Source organism: Desmodus rotundus, chromosome 9, assembly GCF_022682495.2.
Source record: "Desmodus rotundus isolate HL8 chromosome 9, HLdesRot8A.1, whole genome shotgun sequence".
Taxonomy (NCBI): domain Eukaryota; kingdom Metazoa; phylum Chordata; class Mammalia; order Chiroptera; family Phyllostomidae; genus Desmodus; species Desmodus rotundus.
Window position 1 is genome coordinate 28,139,431 of NC_071395.1, and position 26,531 is coordinate 28,165,961.

At 34.7% G+C, this 26,531-nt stretch overlaps 1 protein-coding gene across 3 annotated transcripts in view; it reads right to left on the minus strand.

Annotated features, from left to right (window-relative positions):
• Window positions 1-26,531, minus strand: part of SPOCK3 (SPARC (osteonectin), cwcv and kazal like domains proteoglycan 3) — a 292,271-nt gene that overhangs the window by 49,794 nt on the left and 215,946 nt on the right. The gene's annotated exons all lie outside the window — the stretch shown is intronic.

Here is a 26,531-nt window from a genome sequence, read left to right on the forward strand (position 1 = left end):
TCCCTGGGAACACCCTACTTTAATAGGAATATGGTTTTTGTCACTGCAGTTACATTTGTCACACGAGGAGCAACGTCTGTGTTTTAGGGAAAGCTAGGTCATGAAGAAAGTAAACTGGCAAGAAAATCAAAATGTCTAGTTTTCAGCCTCTAGAGGTTGGACAACAGATGAGGCTAAGCCCCAAACTGAAAACATCTTAAAAATTGTGGTGGGCTTAAGTAAATAAAGTATGACTTTGTTTTATTTTGTCTGTCTACGTGTTTGCTTATCTAGAGCTTGAATTAGTCAGCAATCCAACTTTACCTTTCTGATGGTGTTTTTTCATTTAGTTTTTATTTTACCAACAATGGAATTTTTCTGGAGCATATACCCTGAAAATGGGAATTAACTTATGTGTTGTAAATGAATAGTGTCAAATGAAATTAATTTTAAATGTAGATTTCCTTCAATATTTAAGCATTGACAAGTGATTTAATTACTTATATCTACTGCCTAAGACCACCTCCTGCCCTTTGACTAGGAAGCAGGAAGAGGTAACCAAGAGGTCTGTGGTATCTGCATACAACAGGGTAGGTACAGTGGCTGAGAACACTGCCTGGTGAGAGATGAGCACCCACAGGACGGCCGCCATGGTAACTGTTCGCTGAGTTGAACAAAATGGGAGAGCATGAAATACGCACTGACGTTGTAACATTCACTTGGATTCTCTGGTAGAAACTAATACTTCATGTATCGCAGAAAATTATAAATTCCAATCGATTTTTATAAGACATGACTGCCTTTAATTACCACTAAGCTCTACCACAAGGAAAAGAAAAGGTTTCAGGTCAGTATTTAGGGAAAAAAAACCAACAGGAAAAACAACCAAACCAGAATTATTTTTAAATCAGAAGATGGTATCAGGACTGTCTATCATGGCCAGCGTTGGCTCTGGGCTACGTAACTTGCCCAGAACAGCAGTAAACCCACTGAGCTTGTTGAAACCTCCTAAGTTTCCCACACGTCACACCATTTTGTACCCAACATATACTTCCAATCTGAGAGTTGGGATAACAGCCCCTGTCCGCACTTCACTCCTGATGGGAAAAAAATTCTATGACAAAATGTAAATAATTCTAGGAAGATATTGCTAAATGCTTTTCATCTGTTACAGATTATCTTTTTTTTTGAGAAAAATATAGTCCTTAAATGTAAGATTTAAATTTCTTAAAATTCATTAAATTTAAATCATTATTAATTAAAACTAATGGCACTTTAGAAAAATACATAAATGGTACATTCCCTCAACCGTCTAATTATTTCCTTTTTATTTTTTTAAATCACAAGCTTAATTAATTTTAGCATAAAATTTAGTACAGTGTCTTCAGGTTTTAAAAAAGTATCCGATGTATGTCCTATAGTTTTTTTTTTTCTTTCTTTCTTACATTCTAAATACTATAGAACTGAACTGGTTGCTGTTTGGTTCCTTACAAATTAAAAAATACTGAGAATGATTAGTCATAATTTATGACTTTAGTGCCATTTGATTTTTCCCCAGATAGCTTCATATATAAACAATTAGTCTTCATTTGCCAAACTTTTCAAAATTCTTTGTATTCAATTAGTAAACACATATATTTCCAAATGTAATTTAGCTTAAATTTACACTTTTTGTTTGACTATTTCCAGAGGAAAAATATGTATTATCAGCAATATGTAGGAATTAGAGAATATTGTTTAACTTATCATATTGAGTGGGCAAGAATTTTTCTCATTGTTGCTTTACACCAGGGATTCTCTACAAGTATCCTTATTACTTATCTCCCAAGGCACACTGATTATTTTTTATCCTGGGGTTTAATCATATTTCTAGGATAAAAAGCTTCCTCTTTGACATTGTGATTGTGGAGCAGTGATTGTGTTGCATCGAGGTAGTGCAAAATGAGCATTGCTATCACTGGATTACTTTTTCATTTTCATTGTAACACGCTAAGAACAAAATGCCTACAGAATAAGGGATATCACACATACAGTGAGTGGCTCCTAATGATGGATTTACAAATAATACATTTCAATAAAGCTAGTGCTACTTTGACCATGGGTTTTCACTACTCAAGCTTTTCCTAAAGCGCTGGTAACCCTCCAAAGAAATGTATCTTGCTTTTAGCAAGAGTCAGAAAGTCCTGACATGTAATGCTTCTACTGAGCAGACTGATAATACATCTAGATGTTTCCCTGTTGAATAAATACTTTTACCTGAAATACTGAAAATGTTGTGAGGGTGTTTACTTAAGACAACTTTAATGAGCCAATTTAAACAATTCACTTATGTGGCACCAGTTTGTAACGACCCTGTTTTTTAATGCAGCCAATATCCAAACAAAGAACTTTAAAGAATGGGTGAACTCTCACCCCCCCCCCACACGCACGGATTAATGATATTGATATGTGTTGTAGAGTGTATACCAGATTAATATGGCCCAATATATTCAAGGTTGTTGTAATTTGAAGCTGAGTTTTTCCGATTTCGAGGTTAATGCAATATAATTCTAAAGCCACCTTTGTAAGGAATGACAGCGTTCATACCCAGCCAGATGGCAAGGCTGCATTGCTACTTACTAACATTGTTTCCTTTTGTAAACAGGGCTGACTTTGTTACCACATGCTTCGGGCAAAAGGACTCTTTTAAGTGCTCTTTTATTTCTTTCTGAACTTTAACTTTGTAATTTCTTTTTAATTTATCAATATTTTAAATTGAGTAAAGAGTATGATTGCATTGAGTTATTTAGTCATTTATAAAAAGAAAAAAATAACTTTTCAAGCATCTAGACACTGGAATGACCCCATAATCTATTATTCTCAGTCAGGAAACATTTTCTGGGCAAGGTCCCACACGGGGGTCAAAAAGCGCCCTGTGCAGACAGCACTTCTTATTGCTGCAGATTCAGATTGTTTAAACAAACGGGACTTGTGTTGTTAATCGTGCCATCTATGTCTCTTAGCAGTTTGTATTCGTGTGAACTTTAAAAATCTCATTTCTCTTTCATGCGGTAACCCTTCAGATTTAAAAATACCTTTCTGACCCAGCAATGTTTCACTCTCTTTAGGTTAGTATATTAATCCTTAAATCAATTTTCATTTTACACAAGATAATTATCTGTCATCGCCTTGTCTGTTCTATGGTTTGCACCTCTTCATCTGGATGCTCCCATTAAACACGTTTGCATTCGTACCTAAATAGCAACCCATATTATTGTCTCTGTCTAGCATATTGAGAACTAAAATAAATTTACTTTTGACATAAATTGCTTTCAAATTAGGTCACTCTCATTCTAAAATGATTTTTTTCCAAGTCTTTATAAAAGTTTGTTCATTTAAAAATTGTTGCTTCAAAGTTATTTCATGGCTTATTTTAACAAGGCTGTCTTACTGTATCGTTCATGGAAGGTTCCATACTTCCCAAGCTAGTTCATATTCAGATTTGATAAGAATATTTTCTAAGTAATTGGGAAACTGAGATACACAGGCTAGGACTAAGGACAAACTAATATGTAAAATCAGCTAGGGAACTTCCTCAGGAAAGAAAGCACTCTGTGATTTCGTCATTGGTTTGCACAGGTGTGGTTTACAGCTAGCTCAGATCTTGAAATCAGGTCGTGAGTCCTCCAACTCTTCATTAATTTTCAACATTTTTTTGGCTGTTCTAATTGCTTTGCTTTTTCACATATTTTAGAATTAGTTCATCAACTTTCCCCAAAAAACAAAAGCAAAAAAAAAAAAAACCCTGGAGGGAATTTGATTATTATTCTGTGGAATCTTTTGAACAATTTGAAAGAAAATAGCAGTTTCGCAATTTGGAATATTCAGGCTCTAAACTGTGGCATATATCGTCATTTATTTAAGTCTTTGATTTCACTCATGATCTTTTGTTGTTTTCATTTAATGAACTAAATTTTATCAAGATAATGTGAACTTCATAAAGCGAGCTGAAATGTGTTCCTTTCTCTTCTATTATATGGACAATTTTGGGTAGAATTTCTTCCTTAAATGCTTGTTAAAATTTGCCAGTGAAATCATCTGTTCCTGCAGTTTTCTCTGAGGGAAAGTTTTCCACTATAAGGTAAATTGCTTTAAAATGCATAGCAAAGGGGGGTGCGTCAGGCAGCTATCACTTCCTCACAGGCTCTGAAACAGCTCTTGTGGCTTCTCTTCTGTGGAGGGGTCTTGCTTTTCTTTAGAATACAGTTTATTTCATTGCCTTGCTATGATACCTACCTGATAAGCTAAAGAAAAATGATAATTTTTTGGATTATTAGCCTTTTTCTCTACGTTAAAGTGGCATTATTCAGGTAGGATTATCTTTCTCTTGGTACTTTGTACATTCCAAGTAGTAGTCTAAGTTCTATTTTCTCATGTGATATAAGAGGCTATCCTTTTTGGCATCTTTTATCCAAGTATATTTCAGACAGTACCTGCCCTGCTAGAAGGTATTAGAAATTAGAGAGGAAAAAACAAACACCTGATCAAACAAAAGAACAGTAGCTTAGGAAATGAATCCACAGAATTCTATACTCAGCTTGAGAACATTTTTGATCAGAGATTCTAAGTATTCTCTCACTCTTTCTCCCCATTCCCAATTTATCATTCTGTTAATTAGGAAACTTAAATCTATTTCTATCAATCAGCACCTCTGCTGTGCTCTTTGATTTTTCAGGAATAGTTCTATAAAGGCACCTCCATTTTCTTTTAACATCCCAACCTCTGCATGAATTTGTATAATTTTATACTTGTTGAAATAGATCTAAAGATTTACCATTAGTATGACAAATCTGAATTTTCAATGTATAAACAGGCAAATAAAAATGCTTTTATGTTAATTTTCTAATATATTTATATAGGTATTGTCACCTATAAAGTTATCATGTGTTTATCTATAACATCGTTGCCAAGAATAAATAGTAAAGGTTTCTGAACTAATTGGCTACCCTCATTTTTACCTCAGAGCATAAGGAGCTAAAATTATAGATATTAAGATTCTTTCTCCCTATAGTTTAAACTTCTATTAAATATAATTTATAATGTCCAAAAAACTTGTCTATTTTCAGCATTCACAAAACCAAGAAAATTTATAACGTCAACAATGTCATCAGCAGTTTGTCGGAAAGATTCAAGGACACTATTTAAGTAGAAGTTACCTAAGAAAATAAAATACATCCTTTGTATATATTTTTAAACATCTGAGTCTACTTTTTATGTTGGGTATTAAACTATTCAAAAAGGGCCAAAAGGGAGTATCCACTGTGAAACTAGGCCTTCATTTTTCACTTCCGTGTATAGAAACTTCCGCTGTTTCCTTGCTGTCAAAGTATTTCTTAAATAATTTGTTACTTATCTTGCACATTGTTCTATTTCAGCTTTACTGAGCTAGTTTTGTGGATTTTAAACAATGTTTATCCTTTGAAGACCCTTTTTATTCATCGCCAGGGCAATTTCTTGATATGATATAAATATGTTTGCAAAGAAGGCAGCTTCATTACTGAAATCCTTTAGGTGGCTTCCAAAAAAGTGTGATGTTATATTAACTCTCTCAACTTGAACATAGTGACGTTTTACCACAAGTTGTATTCTTGTTTTTTTGTTTTGTTTCACCTAATAAGGATAAGTAGCTGAAGAGATTATTCACTATATTCTAAAGCAAGTACTCCAGCTAATTCAGCGAATCACTGTATTCCTTAGTTTTTTGAGTTTTGCTTTTTTTCCCCTGAAAGTATAAGGCATAGTATTAGAAAAATATAACATGAATGCATTCAAATCCCACCAGCATTAATGATATTGTCATTTTTAACTTTCGTTGAAATCTAATAGACTATACATTTAATTATAAATATCATCATATGAACACCCTAAATGTAAACCCCCCCAAAATTGGAGAAGCATTTATACTTTATCTAATCTACATGAGAATTATAATAATTCTGAATATTTTAGGCATAGACCAGAAAATCATTGATATTTATTCAAATAATTGGTAACAGAGCTTAAAGCCTGATTTTCCCCCCTCATTACCTCATTTTCTTTCATATAACTAATGTCATACTTTGTAATGTAATGTAATATAATATATACATTTATAATGTCATATATACATATATATCATAATGTTTTAAGTAAAACATAGTAACTTAGTGCTGCAGTGTGCTAATTATATTTTTTAAATGTACATGATATGTTAATGACTTTGGTATATATTCTTGCATGTTTGAGAATCTGAAAGGGAACTTTTAGATTATTGATAACCAAACAGAATACTATAGGCTTTATTATGAAATGTATGTAGATATACTTATGAAATGTAACAATGGAATAATTTAAAAAGAAACTTGATTCTAAGCTGGATTTTCCAATAAGCATACACTAAAATGTTAACCCTGGTAAATTTTCACAAAATTTGGTTAAATCATGAAATATATTAAAACAAATTAATCTGTTAATAGTAGGTAAGTGGTACCTTAAGAATAAGAAATTAGAGAAGTTTAATTTATACACAGAAGCTAATCTGAAGCAATGATAGAGAAATTTTTATTCACTCAAGTATCTAGAATATGGAAAAATTGACTAAATTTCCCTCTTCAGATCAATGACATATAAATTAAAGGTTTCTCAGGGGTTTGACATTTTAGAGCCTCCAGTAACTTAACAAATTACATATAAGACATTTGAGCACACTAAGTTGGAAATCCTCAGAGAAAATAGAAATGTCTCTTTAAGAACACAGAGACATTAACACTTGACAGGATCCCATGAAGGAAGAAGTCAGCACCAAGCTCATGCTCGTTACCCATCAGTCAACTACCCTCACTTGTCTTGGATTTTGGAGAGAGCAGACTAATTCTAGAAGAAATTAAGACCAAACATAAGAAGAGAGTCCTAGATTTTCTAATTATGCATCACATTTACTGTAAAAAAATTTATCTTAAAATTATAATTCTCAGGAATATATTAATAATGAAAGACTAGCCATCCATCTGTATCTCAGCTTTAAGAAAGAATGATAAGCAGAAATTCCTATACGTGCAACAAAACTGAAAAGTAATATCAATGAAGTTTCGATGATTTGTATGTACACATAGTGATTCCATGATTTCTATTTACCCAGCCAAACTTGAGAAATATTTGTGCCTTTTGTATTCTGTGAACATTTTTTGTTACTTTTTTAAAATTACTTTATTGTTGTTCAATTACAGTTGTCTGCATTTTCTCCCCACCACTCCCCCACACCCCAGTCAAACCTCCCTCCCTCCCTTGTTCCCACCCTCCCCCTTGGTTTTGTCCATGTGTCCTTTATAGTAGTTCCTGAAAACCCTTCTCCCCACTGTCCCCTACCCCCTCTCCCCTATTGTTAGATTGTTCTTAATTTTAATGACCCTGGTTATATTTTGTTTGCTTTTTTCTTTTGCTGATTATGTTACAGTTAAAGATGAGGTCATATGGTATTTGTCCCTCAATGCCTAGCTTATTTCACTTGGCATAATTCTCTCCAGTTCCATCCATGTTGTCAAAAAGGGTAGGAGCTCCTTCTTTCTCTCTGCTGTGTGGAATTCCATTGTGTAAATGTACCATAGTTTTTGGATCCACTCATTTGCTGATAGGCACTTAGGTTGCTTCCAGTACTTGGCTATTATAAATTGTGCTGCTATGAACATTGGGGTGCATAGGTTCTTTTGGATTGGTGTTTCAGGGCTCTGAGGGTATAATCCTAGCAGTGGAATTGCTGGATCAAAAGGCAGTTCCATTTTTAGTTTTCTGAGGAAATTCCATACTGTTTTCCACAGTGGCCACACCAGTCTGCATTCCCACCAACAGTGCACTAGGGTTCCCTTTTCTCCGCATCCTCTCCAACACTTGTTTGTGGATTTGTTTATGTTGGCCACTCTGACTGGTGTGAGATGGTACCTCATTGTGGTTTTAATTTACATCTCTCTGATGGTTTGTGATGCTGAGCATCTTTTCATATGTCTCTGGACCCTCTGTATGTCTTCTCTGAAGAAGTGTCTGTTCAAGACTTTTGCCCATTTTTTAACTGGGCTTTTTGTCTTTCTGGAGTGGAGTCATGTGAGTTGTTTATATATTTTGGAAATCAGGCCCTTGTCTGAGGTATCATTGGCAAATATGTCTTCCCAAATATTTGGTTCTCTTTTCATTTTAATGCTGTTTTCTTTAGCCACGCAGAAGCTTTTTAATTGATGAGGTCCCATTTGTTTATTCTTTCCTTTATGTCCCTTGCTTTATAGGACGTATCAGTGAAGATATCGCTTTGTGGAATGTCTGAGATTTTCCTGCCAATGTTTTTCTCTAGGATTTTTATACTGTGATGACTTATATTTAAGTCATTTATCTATCTTGAGTTTATTTTTGTGTATGGTGTAAGTTGGTGATCAAGTTTCATTTTTTTGCATGTAGCTGTCCAGATCTCCCAACACCATTTGTTGAAGAGGCTATTTTTGCTCCATTTTATGCTTCTTCCCCCTTTGTCAAATATTAATTGACCATAGAGACTTGGGTTTATTTCTGGGCTCTCTGTTCTGTCCCATTCATCTATGTGCCTGTTTTTATGCCAGAACCAGGCTGTTTTGATTACAGTGACCCTGTAATACAGTTTGATATCAAGTATTGTGATCCCTCCTGCTTTGGTCTTCTTTCTGAAAATTGCTGCAGCTATTCGGGGTCATTTATGGTTCGATGTAAATTTCTGAAATGTTTGTTTTGTATCTGTGAAATATGTCATAGACACTTTAATGGGGATTGTATTGAATCTATAAATCGCTTTGGGTAGTATGGCCATTTTCATGATGTTAATTCTTCCAATCCATGAGCATGGTATATGCTTCCATTTGTTTGTGTCTTCCTTACTTTCTTTCTTCAGTGTTGTGTAGTTTTCTGAGTATAGGTCTTTTACCTCCTTGGTTAGGTTTATTCCTAGGCACTTTATTTTTCTTGTTGCTATATCAAATGGGATTTTTTTCCTGATTTCTGTTTCTTCTGTGAACATTTTTTAATGAAACTATTAAAATCAAAGCTGGAAGCCATCTGGTGTGCAACCAGAATCAAATCACAACCAAGTTTCTTTTGAATTACACACACTAGTTCTTAACATTCATTGAGATTATTGATGGTATTGTTCTGATGGAACCATTTCATATTGTGGATAGAAACCAAAACTTCAATGTTCAAGCAGTACTTTATCACTACTACACTAATTTCAGTAGCCATTCCTTTGATCCCTGATATTTAATTTTATGTATATGTACTTACAATATTTACTTGGCTTATAATTTAAATTTGTAAGTTACAAACTGCTGGAATAGAGAGTAAAGTTTTGATCAATTAACTACTCAAATGACTACAGCACAGACATACTCGTATTGACCCAGGAGAGGAGTAAGAGAACATGTATTTAGCACTTGAGGAAATGGGGAAAAACGTTGAAACGTGATGTGCTATTTCCTTTTTTGTCAGGGTCTGCAGCATTCTGAATTAGTTGGTCCTAAAGCAGCGGGAATTCTTTCTGTTATAGAATGATGTTCTTAAATGCTCTCAGACATAAAATACAAAAGAGAGAAACAGTCAATAAAAATCCTTTGCTGGGTGTACCAGGACAGCACTCCAGTTTACCTGCTTGGTGAGCTGCCATGCACTGTGAGAGTTCCAAGCTGGATACTTCCCGAAATAAGTATTTGACTTCAAAAACAGCCCACTGATCAAAAGTAGCCCATCATTTGGTATCTGTGTACATCTCATTGAATATGGTTACCCTTGCTGCTCCTTGGCACAGAGCTTTAAACAGGAGATTCTTGTGCCAGTGAGCACAAAAGGGATTCCGGGAGCCAGTGTGCTGGCCAGCATTTGAGGAGAGCATACACCTCGTTCATGGTGTAATCCTTTCCTGCACGTATGACTTGCCTTTCTGGCACTCTCTTGGTTCCAAGTCCAACATCTTACTCTTTCAATACTATGATATGGGTCATTTTACTTATTATTACTTGTTAGCCACTCTCTTTTAAAAGGTAAAGTAAAATGTGTCTTCTATATTTAACAACAGCATGGACGTGATTAGACTATTTTTGAGACTCACAAAATTGTATCGGAGGCCAACATGTTACCAAGTTTAAGTCGAACAAACATATTAGAATTCAGATTCAGTGAGGAGTTCTAGTTTGATTGTGGAAACGAGGAATGTTACCTTCCAAAGTAACTCAGAAGGACAGTATAAACAATATTGCAGGGCTGGTATTGATGCAGTGCCCTCAGCAGTACAATGATAAACCTGCTCTGCCTGTCTCTATATACCCATTCATAAAGTATGCATGTATATGTACTTCTGTCAATCTGCATATTACAAATTAAGAAGATATAAATTGCTTCCTTTAGTTAAAATGTAAAATAAATGAAACTTTATATCTGTTCCTTCTGTATTACAGTGGATTGCTTTATCTGCCATGGGTTATGTGTAACCCATGGAGACACCACTAATAATATACAAATGAGAGGAAAGTCATTCAACAATTGTTTTGTGATAGGAAGCTCCAGGGAAAAAGAAGAAAATGTAAAGATATCTTTCCTTCTATGGTGACTACTGTAGCTCTAAACATAAACTCTTTCAAGTAATGTATTCATATGCAGGGGAAGTGATACAGAATTTTTAGGCCATACATACTAACCACAGTTGTTATACATGGTTAGACTTTAGCTCATTTTACCAAGTGAGAATCATCTGGATCATCCCATTTTGTTGGAACTATGTTCTCCTTGCACATATTTCTTGTGAATGACATTAAAACAGAATATATTTTCTTCAACCTGCAGTCCATAAATAGAACAATTCTTTAGCAAGTGTATTTTGATTCTAGCATTCACAATCTGGATTCATGGCATAACTATGTAGTACAAGAGGTACATGTGTTTATGTATCTCCCTGTAGCACCTAGCAAAGCACTTGTGTATGGGACACACCCAATAGACTTCTTTCAATGGATTGTTCTTCCATTACACACACTGGCCGCTTTGAAGTCCATGTAATGTTGAAAAGGTAGCTAACAGCTGGGAGACAAAGTCTGGAAGGGCCAAGTGAGAACATTCTGCTCACAATTTTGGAGGTCCACTATTTTATCAAACTCCTTGTGAAGCCTTATTGCTATAAATTTGGTCAGATTCCTTGTTCTGTCTACATTCTTCATGCTTCTGCCTTAAAATATAATCTCTGGTGTATGTCAAATGCTCTCTCATTTAACCCATCCTAACTTCTTCTGAACTGCCACAGAACTTAACCTCCATCTTTTCCAAGGCTTTTATTTGTCTTCACCTCTCACCACAGTATTTAGGTGCATGTTACAGGGCCTGGAAATTCTTGGAGTAGGAAATATCTGTGCCTTTCTCAAAACCACATCTTCCAATATTATCTAGCATTCAATAAAAGATTTTTAAGTAAATATAAAAGAGATATATTAAAAATTCCTATAAACATTTTATGTTAATATAAAGTACAATATATGTGAAATTAAGGGTCATCTACTTAAATTTAAAATAGAATAATTCAGACACTTTATAGAAGATGAATAGGACTACCAGCAGAGAGAGTACATGAGCAAAATCAATAATTTAAATAAAACAAGTATGAAAGATGTACATACATTATTTTCTTCCTGCTCACTAGTGGCTTCTTTTTATTGTGGTCATTAATTAATTTATCTATATATGTCTGTATACACACACATTATATATATATACTATAGGCATATATGTTATATAGATATAGACATACATATAGAACATACTGTACAGAAGGTCTTTTATATGTATATCTACATCTATATAATATATATACACCAGTGTTATTTCTAATAGAGATTCATATCTTAACCACATCTATTCTGAGGGAACAATTACTTTCTATTCAGACAATTTGAACTACAATTTCACAAATGTATTTACCCTTTTTTAGTCAAAAATTACAAACAAAACAGGCTGATCTGAAAGAATTCATTTAAAATTTTACAAATGGTACATACGACATATGATAAACAAGGGTTATTTTAGTGCTGTAACATTTTAATATCCTTAATCAGATATATATGCTAGTAATATGAATTTTTAAAAAAAAGTCATGCCTCTTAGAACAACCTGAAATGCAACTGTTGCCTTTGAATTGGGTAATTTACTCATTGTGCCTTGGGAACATAGTAGAGCTATAATTTTTCTTTATTAAGAAAGATTAGAAGGGTAATGTTATAGCTGTAATTAGCACCCAGGGGATTTCTGGTACTAAATAGGACACATCTTCAGAAATAGGGCACCGAATTTGAGAATGAAACTTCCCAAAGTCACTCTAGTAAAAACCTACACAGCCAAAAATGCCAGAAGTATTTCATTTTTTATGAGTAACCTGCCAACAAAGAACATTATAAATGCATTAGTGTCAAGAATAAAGTGTTTAGTAGTATCTCTCAAGAACAGCAAGCACCATTTATTTAAACTAAGCAAGGTGGATAGAATGTATCTCATAAAATGCCAATGGAAAAATTCCATAAGGTATTCTAACAAAACTGCAATCCAGCTGACTAGGTAGCAATGTCGACAGACTTTCTGTGTTCTTACAAGTCTGAAATAGTAGTGGCATATTTCACGCAAGAAAGGATAAGTCAAACAGAGAAAACCTAATGGCGGTGAATCTCTAAGACGCTCCCTGGACGATTATACTTTGAATGACTCGCGAGAGCACTGATGCCTAATTGGCTATGATGGTGTTGTTCACATTAAAATATTTTCTGTGTTAACTAGCGTGAAGTCAATCACTCCTTCCCTATGGCAGAAATATTTTCAAGTATAATCCACCAGGCAAAATTTCTGTGGCTGAAGAAATTTAGCTGTAATAGTTACCCGCCCCCCCCAACTGCCGCTAGAGTGAAACATGGAACACAAATTTACAAGAAGGAGAGATTCTTGTATAAGTGGGTTTGGTGGTTATCAGTTAATCCTTTCCAGGGACAATAAAGTCTGGAACAAAATTATTGTTTAGGGACCAATGCAGATAATTACTTTAATAAAAGGGTCTCAACTGGCTGTTATAGATTTCAGTTCCCTTGGAAGAGAGGAGAGAGGAACTATTTGGGGGCCATTGCTGGCGCACAGCTGCATTCACCGTGTTGTAGAAATAATTTCTAGGAATGAGAAAAAACAACATAAAGAGTTAACAAGATTATTATTGAAGTCTGAATACTACAAATCGAAAGACTGAAAAGTCTCTTTAAATTGTGTAAAATCCCTGACAGAAGAGTGCAAGCCTGCATGACCAATCTGGTGTGTGTAAAAGAAGCTCATTCCATAACACAGAGCTCGGAAGATGGAACAGGAGGAGCAGCGCAGAGGCACTTCCCACTGTGCCACCCATGACCAGGCGTTTCTGCGAGCACGTGCTGGGAAGAGACTCGCTTGTCAGACTCGAACTACATCCCTCATTCTCTATGCACACATGTGCACACACACAGGCACACACACTCATATAAATAAAGAAAACACAGCTCCACATTTAAATTCATTTTGTTATAAAACCCATAATTATTGTATATGTGCATTTGGAGCTTCTCAGTTGATCCTTTTAAAGGACAGTAAAGTATACAGTAAAATTATTATTTAAAGGATCATGACAGAGAAATATTTTTAATGGAAGGGTCTCAACTGCCAGTTATGGGTTTTGGTCCGCTGAGCAGGCAGCTGGAGTAATCAGTCCTCCTTACCCTGACAACAAAATAGCCATTAGCATCGTCCGAAAGTCACGGCTCTGGCTCAGACTCTGCTAGGAACCACTGTACATACAGACCTTTTGAGAAATGCATTAGGTAATAAACTGGGTTGCTTTGAATGAGTCCCACAGAGTATAATCACTGAAGAGTGAATATTGAAATTAAATACTTGGGAAGAAGGTTACTCCATCAAGGAATAAAGGAAGAGTGTTTCCCTCAGTTGGTTCAGATTAAAGAAACAAGTCAATCTATGTGTGTGTAAGTGTGTTCTTCAAACCTTTCTGGGCATCCTTTACTAGCAACACTAAGAACACTTTCACTTAGATATACTTCAGGAAAAGCTAATCCTATTTCACTGAATTCCACTCTAAAATCTAGTCAGCACTGTTTAAATGGCAACCGCCTACATCTATAAACATTTTAAAATTATGCCCAAATGGCCTGGAGCAGTAAGTTTGTTTAAGGTTAAATAAAGTTAAATCAATTTCCTTTGTAGCGTGGGATCCCCATTGCCTTGCCTGTGCTGTGTGTGTGGTGGCCGTCCCCAGCCTGCTGCTCTAACGTGTGGCAGTTCCCAGCAGCGCTGACCTCGGACCCCATGCTTGTCACCTACAATATACTGGAGGGTTTGAGAGGCTGCCGCAAATCTCTTTCTGCAGATTAAAAGCCTATACTCCCCTAGGCGCGGACTTTCCTGATGGGAATTTTTTATTGTAATATGTATTGCAAAAAAATCTTCAGGAGAGGCGGCACAAAGGGGAGTGTTTTGGCAGCAGTTACAATCCCTTTCAACCCTTGTTTGGCATGGGGTTCCCTTTGACCCTCTGCCTTTTCTTTGTCCAGACTATAAGGATTTGCCTTTCCATCTGTGGATTCATTAGCTTCACTTTAGTAATTCCCAGATGCTATTCTGTTCCTTTTCACCCTTCTAAACATTTGCACTGCATGCCCTTGATAGTTTGGATGATGGCATTTGCTCAACATATTGTGCTTAATCAAATTAAGTTTTCTCCTTGGTTCTGTTAGCTGTGTTTTCTAGTGCAGCAACTCAAACTCTGACAATGTGTATAACTTCAAGAGTGCACGCAGCAAGGAGGTTGGAATTGGGTCAGGCTCCCTCAAAAGCCAAAAATAGAAGCTTAGAAAATGAGTACAATGATTAAATTTAGAAAAAGCAGGTGGGAGGTAGACTTCCTACTCGATGCGCATGATATGTCTTTTGTGGCTTGGGAGATTTGAAGGTAAAGTTAGGAGTCTTGGAAAGGAAAAAAGGAAGGCAATAAAACTATAAAAATTACTGGAATGTAGCACATTAAATTGGAAAATAATATAAAGAGGAAATACCTGTGAAGTTCATGGGCTGGGATATAATTTGGTATGACACAGTTGTCTTTTTCTCTTACTAGTCTACATAAATTTCACACCATTATTAATACCTAGTCAAATTTGAACACTTTGAATATCATCTGCTCTGTCACACATGTATTAACTTGATGTCCTTTTCTGAATGGAAATCCTTATATATGATGTAGTCAGAACCACGAATTGTTCATCTTCAGTTTCCATTTTTAGGACCTTTTAAAAAATCTTTTTATATTACAGAATCACAAAAATATTTCCTATGTTTGCTTCTACTAGCTTTATAGTTTCCTTTTCAAATTTAGGTTGATTATGTAACTGGAGTTCAAGATACAAATTATAAGTTAAATGTCCACCTTTGTATTTCTCCACATATATCAAGATCCTGTATCACATAATTTGTTTCTGAATTATCATAACATTCTATTGTATTGATTTATTTATCTGTTCTCCTTCTTCATACATGACTACACTTTTTATTATTATCTTAGTAACTGTCCGGGATCCTTCTCTATGTTTTCTTTAATAAAATTAACTTTAAATATAAATTTTAGAATAAGATTTTTGTGTAACTTCAAAAACTCGTATTATAATATTGATTAGATATGCAATGCAATTATAGATTAATTTGGGAAGAATACACATTTTTACTATGTATTTTTACTCATAAATGTGATATATACATTTTCAAGATTTCAGATTTTTCATATCCTCTAATAAATATTATATTATTTTCTCTTTAAATATTTTCTTCAGTCCTGTCTATAGAGATTTCCTTTCTATTCAGAACTAGAACTTGTATTTGCTTCTATTATCAAGTTGGTTATTGCTGGTATAGAGGAATACTATTCATTTCATTAGTTCATTTTCTATGAGATACTCCCATATTTTATTTTCCTAAATTCTCAAATTTTATTGGAGTTTATGGAAATATTATTTGGCGACAGCAATGTGTTTGTCTTCTAATCTTCATATTTATTCTTATTCTTAAATAATTAGCCCCATAGTTCTAATTGTACTTTGAGATAACAGAAAATATTCTCACAAGTTTCCTGACTTTAAAGAGATTTATCCAAGATGAATATGGTTTTATTGTAAGACTTTATTTAAAAAATAGTTTTTTTAAATTTAGGAAATCAAAAACAAATCCAGAAAGAAAATTTCCCAGTCAGTACACATAAAGAAGTTATCATATAAATAATTAATATTATCAATATGTTCAAAACATTTCTCAAGTCTAATAATATGAGCCAAAAGATCAAATATAAAATAATTTTTAAGTGCAACATTCCAGTATGGGAAAAGTAGATATTAATCCTTCTAACATAATCCAGAAAAATATTTATAAAAGTCCAATTAAATATCATGAGAACCATTATTTCTTCCTCTTATTATTACTACTCTTATTATTTAATATATCATCATTATCATTTTGTCTTTAACTGAGCTTTGTGTAGCTATTGGTCATCTGTTAATTCAGATGCTATCCTTTTCAATCACCTGGTAAAATTAATAGTCCATGTTCTTTAGTAGGAAGGAAAATAATATTAACTATATAAAACAAAGAGTACAGTTGATGATTTTCATAAAAATTGATCATTTTAGAAGAATACTCCTGAAAGTATTTTATATTCAATCAGATTATCAGCTGATGGAATACCTACATATATAAATGATTCCCTATAAAAAAGTGTTTAATCCTCATTCATTTTTATTATTACATTAGCAATTCCATATTGCATGGCCCCATTATTTCTAGAATGATAATACCTCAAGATAAATATAATCAAATAAAGTGATTCCACCACTGAAACAATTGTATTTATTACATACAAAACTGAGCTTCTAAATAAATATAATGATTTACACTGCAGTTCTATGCAGTGGGATCATGACCATGGAGCTACGAACCTCACTCTCTGCAACTGTAACATTAGTTAAAAGTCTGTTCTGAGAACTATAAAGAAGTCACACTCTTAAGGTATTTGAAGTCACAGTTTGCAGAACCTGGAGCAAAATTATTTAATGAGATTCTGTGGAATAATATAGCTACACTTCTATTTTAAATTGCCTGGCCTTTGACATTCTGGATGGAGATCACAATAATAATAACTATAATGACAATAAAATTTTCCTGTCTCTAGTCCTTAAGGCTTTAATATGCATGAGAAAGAGGCAGAAAAGTTTAACACCAGTGGGGAAAAGGAAATGTTATTTAAATTAATGGGTATAATGGAGAAGTTTGTCCCAAAACAGTACAGAAGGCAGCTGTGAAGATGAATGGTTAGTATGCATGCATGTCGAGAGTGAAGTGTCACGATTTTCAAAATGGCATTTGGCAGGCAGTGATTATTGATTAACTACATTAAAGGTAAAATCGTTAGTTAAAGGTAAAGAAAACTGCTTACTGATTTTAATGATTAAGCAAATGTACACTATTTGCTAATATTTACAGTAAATATTAGTAAAATGAATATAATTAGGCATGGTTCCAAAATATTAGTAGTAGGCATGGAATAAAAAAATAGAGCATAAAAAGCATTACAATGTTTTAATAAAATCAACAATCATAAGTGCCACAGATTAATCTGTGAAAGGAATAACTACAGTTGAGAAGAGCTTCCTGTTAAAGCAAAGATTTCCTTAACTGTCAAATATATACATACACATATGGAGGGACACCCCAAAAAACAGAATTATCTTCCAGATGTGGGACCCCTGTAGTACAGGCTCCCCCTGCTAGGTTAGCGTTCTAAGAACCCATCTGTATCAGTGGACCAGCTCGTGGTGTTGTGAGAGGCTGCATTCAGCTTCAGTGAATTTTTTTGACATCTCAACACATTTGCCCATTTCATGATGGGTGATTTACGAGCACACCTGCCCATGCCGTGCTGAATAATTTAAACACAAATTCAGCAGGTGTGGACCAAAAACAGCATGACCCCCACACCTCACCCTTCCTATTCATCCGATCTCACTCTGGGCAACTTTTTTGTTTCCCCAGGTGAAAAAAGTCCTCAAAGAGAAACATTTTGCTGATGTGGAAGAGGTGAAACAAAAAATGGCAGAAGCACTGCATGGTCTCAAAATCAAAGAGTTCAAAAACTGTTCTCAGCAGTGGAAAAAACATCTTGATAGACGTATTGCATCGAATGGAGGCTACTTTGTAGGTGACTGAATTGTAAAAATGTCAAAATAAACACACAATTTTTTATAAAGTCCACTTCAAAATTTAGTATATGTATACGCATATGGTATAGTTTATTTGTTTAAGTAGATGACACTTTAAAATTAATATTTGATAAATTAAACAGCCTTATTTGTATTTTCAGTTACTATTTTAAGAAAATAAATTAGTTATCTGCAAACTACTACATAACTGTGAGTGTCTCTCAGACAAAAACTGAAGCCATTTATTCCCAGTACATAATTGTCTGTTTAAAGCAATAATGGTAACAATTTACTGGGTGTTCATAGCACATAACTGTAACTAAATAACAGAATAGGAATCAAACCAAGATTCTAGATTCTAAGTTCTTCCTCTTATACTATTTATTCAGTAAATGTTTCTGTATAAAATCACATTTCACTTTTCAAAATTAGTTCAAACTCAGCAATTACCTTAAAATGAAGAGCTTGATGCACTAATAATTTTTTTTACCACTAAATCTTCATTGAAACAGTAAGTTTTCAACCAAAGTATCTACAGGGGACATTTGCTATACTTTGAAAATTATGGTATAGAAAACTTTAATGTTCCCTTCTCTAAGATTCACTGCTACCACATATTATTTAGATTGCCAAGCAACAAATTCATAAATACAAATTCATTTAACTTTAACAATTATTTTACGATTATCATCTATAACCAAGACACTGCAGGAGACATAAGGAGCAGGTTGGTAGTTGGGGGAGGTACCAGAACTCAGGAGAGGCAACAGGTACAGGTTTAGAAAGAAAGAAGAACAAGGTCATGTAGAATCAAAGAGCTCAACAGCAAGTTGAACTAGGAAGCAGGGAAGATTTCTCACAATTGTTGAGAGATGATTCTTCACAAGTGTGTTTTGCATCAACACAAATGGTAAAAACTTTTGTTCTTGCACTAGTGCTCTTGCACTATTTTAAAGATATTTCTAGAGCCAATGGACTTGGGGGGTCGAAACAGTATCTATCCACGGAGCAGAGCATGGATATGATGCTCTCCAGGAAGACCAAGGGGAGGTATTCCTCTGGGGCACAAGTGAGACATGGTTGTTCTCAGCCTCCTTATGACAGGGGGTTTCATAACCTTGGGTGTTTTTCAGCTGGGACTGAAACCCACTGTGTGCACAGCATACATTCTACATCACTCTTCTGGGACTAGTCAAGGGGAACAAATGTGAACATGAACCTTGTGCTGTGAGGAATCAAATCCTTTGTCTGTGATCTAGGCATTGCCTGTCTGCTGTGAGCACCTATGAAACCATGTAGGCTAACTTGTTAGCTTCCGAGTGGGGGAAATGCCACACCCTTGAAAAATAGAGATCCTTGAGGAATAAGGACATTTTATCTGCTTCAATTTCATCTTCAAACCCAGTGGATTTATTTTAACTACATTACAAATAGGAGACTGAAAATTTGAGTGCTTTGCTATTTTTTCAAGGTCAAACTTCCACTTACTGGCAGGATCACTTTATTAAAAATCTTAAACATGGGCTGGGAACCAAAGGGTTGCCAGTTCAATTCCAAGTCAGGACATATGCTTGGGTTGCAGGCCAGGTCCCCAGTAGGGGGCACACAAGAGGTAACCACACATTGATATTTATCTCCCTCTCTTTCTCCTTCCCTTCCCCTCTCTCTAAAAAATTAATAAATAAAATCTTTTTAAAAAATCTTAAATCACCTAAATGGTTTCTCAGTTACAAAAATCTTAAAATGTACAACTTAGGTTAATATATTTAATAACTAAATAAATAGACATTTAGTTTAGAAAGCATAAATTAAAATAATTTTATCAAGAAATTATACACACAAACATACACACAACAAAGATTAGTGTCTATGAAAGATACATCAAGAAATTAACCAGTAATAATATCTCCTATGTCACAGAATTGTACTGCTGAGTTGTTTCAGACTCTAGATGTCCAGATAATTTTCAAAGTCCATAAATACCACTGACGATAAGGAAAGATGAAAGCTTCCCAACTTTTGTGCCCCATCCTGATACATAAACATATACAAAAAATTATAAGTGATATTTGATGTATGGGAAAATTCTATAATTTATTAGAATTCACCAGTATTTTACAAGTATCATCAATTAAATTATATAGAATGCAAAACTGGTTTAATTTGAGGAACTGTATTCATAAATTTTATGATTTATCTATTTTACGTTATCCAGGTGAAGAAACAGAGACTCACACCCATAAGTACACTGCCGAAGGACGCAAAGCCAGTGCAGAACTGGGATTCTAAAATCCACACTCTTAGCCAATACCATATGTCACCCCACAGGATCACCACACAGAGAACAAGACAAAATTCTGTAAAACAGTTAACACACACACACAATCAAGATTAGGAGCGAGCAAATCTAGTATGCAGACTAATGGAGGTACTATGATTGAGCATCTATTTAATTCTCACACTCCTGTAAGAAAAATCATAAAAGGAAATGGGAGGAGTCACATGATTCTCAGCTTCTGGTAAAAAGAAACTTGAATGGTGAGGATATGCTGAAAACTCTGAACAACAGACCCAGAAAAATAGGCGGGTATTTTTTGTTAGCAATCTATGAATTACCCAGATTACTAAATTTATAATGACCTTTAATGAATTGCTTTCCCTTGTTCATCATATCCAATGAAATTTCCAGCCCTGTAAACTCCATCTGAGCAATATTATCCAAGTGCAATCTCTCCTCTTATTTCCACACTGAAATTACTACCTTTCCTGGGGAATGATTGCCTTCTTTCTGAAGTGAAAAAATTAGCCTTCTAATTGCAAATAACCTGCCCCACTCAAACCAAAAAAAACGTAACCTTTGTAGCGCAATAACACAGGTCTGCCTTTTGACCCAGCTTTCCCATTTCTGGGAATATATCCAAAGGAACCCAAAATGCTGATTCAAAAGAACATAAGTCCATTATGTTCACTGCAGCATTATTTACAATCACCAAGATATGGAAGCAGCCCAAGTGTCCATCAGTATATGAGTGGATAAAACAACTATGGGGCATTTACACAATAGTATACCACTTGGTGATAAAAAAGAAGATAAATGTACCCTTTGCAATAGTATGGATGGACCTGGAGAACATTATACCAAGTGAAATAAGCCAGTCAGAGACAGACAAATACCATATGATTTCATTCATATTGGAATCTAATGGACAAACTGAACTAACAATGAAAATGGGGAGGAACTCATAGATGGAGAGCAGGATGACAGCTGGGGAGGGTAGATTAGGGGTGGAGGGATTGAGGAAAAAGGAAAAAGGACTCAGGGACATGGGCAAGAGTGGGTGATTGCTGGAGGGAGGGGTGTATAAGGAGGCTAAATGGTAATGGGAAAAAGGTAGTAAAGATTGAATTTATTAAAAAAAAACTGTTTTGGAAATGCTGTCTGCTAAAACACTTCAACTTTGTCATGTGCCTGGAATTATGTTCGAAGATTTCATCTTTCGGTAATGACCAGTTGGCACCATATGCCTCTCAGTGGTGCTTTGCACACCAGCACAGGCAGAATGGGTGCTTTTCTTGAATATGCCCCAGGCCTATACTGCTTTCAGAGTTTCACTGTCTTTATCTCTTCTGTTTCTCTTACCTAGACTTACCTGTTAAAAACTTTATTTATTGCTTAAATAAAAATTGTATGTAAAGCTATACAACATGATTATTTGATATACTTACACATGGTAAAATTACTACAGTCCAGCTAAATAACATACACAATGTTCACACAAATTACCTTTTGGGGTGTGTGGTGATAAAACCTGAAATCTATCCTCTTAGCAAATTTCTAGTATTCAATTTCTAGTATTCACATAACTGCAACTCTGTGCCCATCAACCACCACCTTCCCACACCCTCCACCCCCATGTCCATGGTAAACACTGCTCTGCTCTCCGCTTCTATAGAGTCAGTTTTTCAAGATTTCACATACAAGAGAGATCAAGATCATGCAGGGTTTTTTTTTTTTTCTTTTTTGGCTAATTCATTTAGCCTAATATCTTTCAGTTTTGTTCACGTTGTTGCAAATGGCAAGATCTTCTTAAGACTGCATAACATTCCTGTGTGTGTGTGATATTTCTTTATCTGTTTATCTGTCAACAGACACTTAGGTTGCTTCCATACCTTGTCTAGTGTGAACCAGGCTTCAACGAGCGCGAGAGCACAGAGCATGAGCACGGAGACTCTGGTCTCACTTCCTGTGGGTGTGTATCCAGACGGGGGATCGCTGGATCATACAGCAGGTCCATTCTCAGTTTTGTGAGACACTTCCATGTTTTTCCATAAATGCCATCCCAATTTACTTTCCCACCAATAGTATGCAGGGGTTATCTTTTCTCAACATCCTCAAAAGTACTTTTTAAAATCCTTTTGATAATGTTCAAATATTTTATAAGTTCTCTTCCATTTCTATGACTATCTCTGTTCAAAGTCAGCCTTTTCAGTTCGGCAAGTGTGTGTGTTTAGATATATTTTAGGGTAAGGGTAAACTATTAAAGTTATATAATTATAAATTCATTAAAAAAATTTAAGAAATTAGACATATAAAACCAAAATAGTTACAAAAAAACAGTAAGAAAAATATTTTGGTCCCTATTATACTCAAATTTGTAATAAAAAATGCCAACTGAAAGAGTCTTCTGAATCTAACTACTCAAATGAAAAACCTAATGGAGCATTTACAATGTATCAGAGGTCAAACGTTTGCTGTGACCATGAACCACTGCTGAGTAGGCCATTTAAGATATATCTACGGTAGATGCCTTTGAGTTTGCATTTACGAAGTGCCAAATAAATACTTTCTATTTATATAAATCTTTTCCCATGTTCTTCATCTCTGGTCCTGAAATTCCCTTCTAGATTTAGAATTACAATTCATATGTATGAGGATACACAGGCGTTGGCAAAAGTAGGTTTACAGTTGTAATACAATAATTCATAATAACTAACAACTGGGTGTTCCGCATACTCACAGCTACAAACCTACCTCTGCCTACCCCTGTATATAGTGTATTGGTTTAACATGATTTTGAATCCACTTGTTTATGATTTACGTGAAGCTGTTTTAATTCACTTGATTATAACAAAGAAAAAAACTGGTTTTTATTAGTTGCTTTGATGTGGGAATGAAGCTGTGTCAGGATGTTACCATCTCATCTGTCAAAGTTTACAAGCACCCAGCAGTCCAGCTGCTGAGTCCTCAAAGGGGACTTACTCATAAGGACACATGGAGAAGCAACTATAACAACGGGACATTTAGACCACAGATCCTGAGAGTTTGTGAGGACTATTTGAGTTTCAGCCCGGGCACAGCACACTTTGCTACCTACATAGCTCTCTGAAGGCCTTGAGATACCTGCTCCTGCCCTGGCCAAGGTGACTCTCTGGTTGGCAGGGGCACTAAGCCACATAACCACCCCTGGAGTGATATCCTCAAACAGCCTATCCTGTCCCCCAACACGGTCACCTTCCTCTCCCTAGGCAGTGTGCTCTAGCAACCAGGGACTTTCGTTTTGGGCTGACAGCTGAAGTCAGCTTGTGGTTGGTGAAGTCATCACTCCCAAGAAACTGAACTTGTATAAAAAGGTACACATTTGTTAAATTTGGACTTTATTTCTTTATCACCTCTTGCCTGGAATGACTATGTTTAAATCTGTCATATGTGTAGAATATATGTTTTCTTTATTGGCTTATTAAGAAAAATTATGCTGTATGTTATTGGCTTGTGATTATAATTCCCACAGTGAACCTGTGCTAAATAAATTGCTGGCAAAGACAGAATCAGTCTTGGGGTATAACTTTGCCATCAAAAAATAACATAACAAAAGAATATACAAAACCTGTGGGAAAAGCTCTGTTCATAGTCCATGTTCACAACAATGAATCTCATATTAACCTGACTGTATAAAATATATGGGGGGCTTTAAACATCAGCTAAATTGTCAATAGTCTTTGAATGAAGTTGATTAACTATCCAACTGATCATTCTGTATTTCTGATCAAACATTTTTTTTAATGGAAAGAATACACTAAAGGGACCTAGAAGCACTGGCATTTGTAATCTTGATTTTATGAGTTACAAAAGAACAAAACTGTATAATTAGTTTACTGATTAAAGAGGGTACGCTCATCTACTTAGGTAAAGTCAGAATCTAGAATTTAAAATATGTAAACTACCTATTTTTATTTGGGTTACTTGTATGTATATATTTGGATTAATTTATACACACCTATTACTGAATACATGGAGAGAATAGAGGAAAACTTTTTTATCCTACTGTATAAAGAAAAATATACTTTTATTAGTTTTCATATATTTCAAGATGCTTTAAAGAATTCATTCATCTTTTAACATAGTCAAAACTTACTATGGTGTCAATTTGACATCAAATGTAGGAAGTCAGAAAGATTCAAGAAATATTTCATTTTTGGTAGTTTGCCTCACTTTTTCTAGAACAGAGATGCCATCAAATCAAATTCCTGCATTACATAGTCTACTGACAGCACGCTTGTAATGAAAGTGGCCATTGAAAGATTAGGAATGATACGGAACTAAGTTTTGCATTTCCCTTCTCTGTTGGCCTTTGGCACTGTGTACAAATGACATTCACAGTTTTTTGTACTGCCTTACCACAGGAGCTAGCAGAATTCTGTGCTTCTTTTGCCCTGACAATTCATCAGAGCAGGATTCGTTTAAATTCTTCTTGTCTCTCTTTCTACGCACAATTAGACACGAATGATCTTTATACCCTGATGATATGACTTTAAGAGAAGTTTCCTTCTTGACATATTAATGTAAACATTGTACAGAAACTTTGAGCAACATGAAATATAATTATTGCTTATTCACGAGAGATCCTATTTGGGGATGTATTACCTTCCACATAAAAGGCATACTGAGTTCTTTTTTAGTTTGTGGGAGCTTATAACAAATTAGTACCATGTCAAACATACTTTCTCATTCAAAAGTGACTTTAAAATCAAGAATTCTTACTGAAGGCTTGTGATGTATTATAGGTATACACTTATTATGATTACTCCTACTCAAATGTTTTCAATAGCCTCTAATGAAAATAATAAGATATGGACATTGAACACCAAGATAGGATTTACTTTAGAACTAAAGTGATTTGCAGAGGAAAATGCGTTCAATTATGTAAATAGGGAGTGAGGCTGAGGAATGCAAGGGATATTGAGGTACTTCAGTTAAAACTGTAATTACTCTTAATTATAAGGGGGCTGATTAATATATTCAAGGTCATGCCTCAACATCCTCATTTGAGCTATGCAAGAGTGATTGGATTGGGAGACGGGGGTGTGGAGTCCAGAAGAAATCTCTGAAATTGACTGGGCTAGGGCGAGGCAAGAACAAGGAGGCTTTGGGAAGAGAGCTTTCTTCTACCAGTTGGTGTCTTTCTGCATGTTGCCTAATGTTTGAACACTAGCTTACAATTACTTTGCAAATCAATTTATTTTTGAATAATACAATCAACTAGTTGCTTTTCTAAAAGCAATGCTATGACATAGCTTTTAGATTCTAAGTTTTATCTTAACTATTGCTTAATGAGTAAAGGCAAATATAGGGCACAGCATAAATAATGCCCCTTTTTATTACAAAACATTTTATTACAAAATCGTAAGCATGGAATTCTGTAATGTAACAATATTACACTCAAGAAAATCATATGATATTTTAGGTGAAATGTTCAAATTAAAACTATAAATTATTATACCCATATTATTACCCTATCAACCACACTCATGCATGCATTACTTCTGCCAGAACCTGTATAAATGGCATAAATGAAGTTTATAAGTTATATCTGTAAGAAAACATTCATGAAGGGACTGTAATATGGAATATCAAGCATACCATGTTTAAGAAAATATATAGTTTTCATTAAATAAACTTCATATTTTCTTACCTGCATATGTTATTCAAATTTTTTAGAAAAAATGAAATTCTTTACACTAAGACCCAATGATAATTATTGTTAAATTGCACAGTTCAGATGGTTATAAAACATATGATAAATATGGATATTAATGTTGTCTAAATTAGTCTTCACATTGCTCTTTATTGCAATTGACTTAAAAAAATTCTTTACATTTCCTTGTTTATCTATAGCTGCCAAGAAGTGAAACTAGCAGCCATGGAGATATTTTTTAAAGCATAAACAA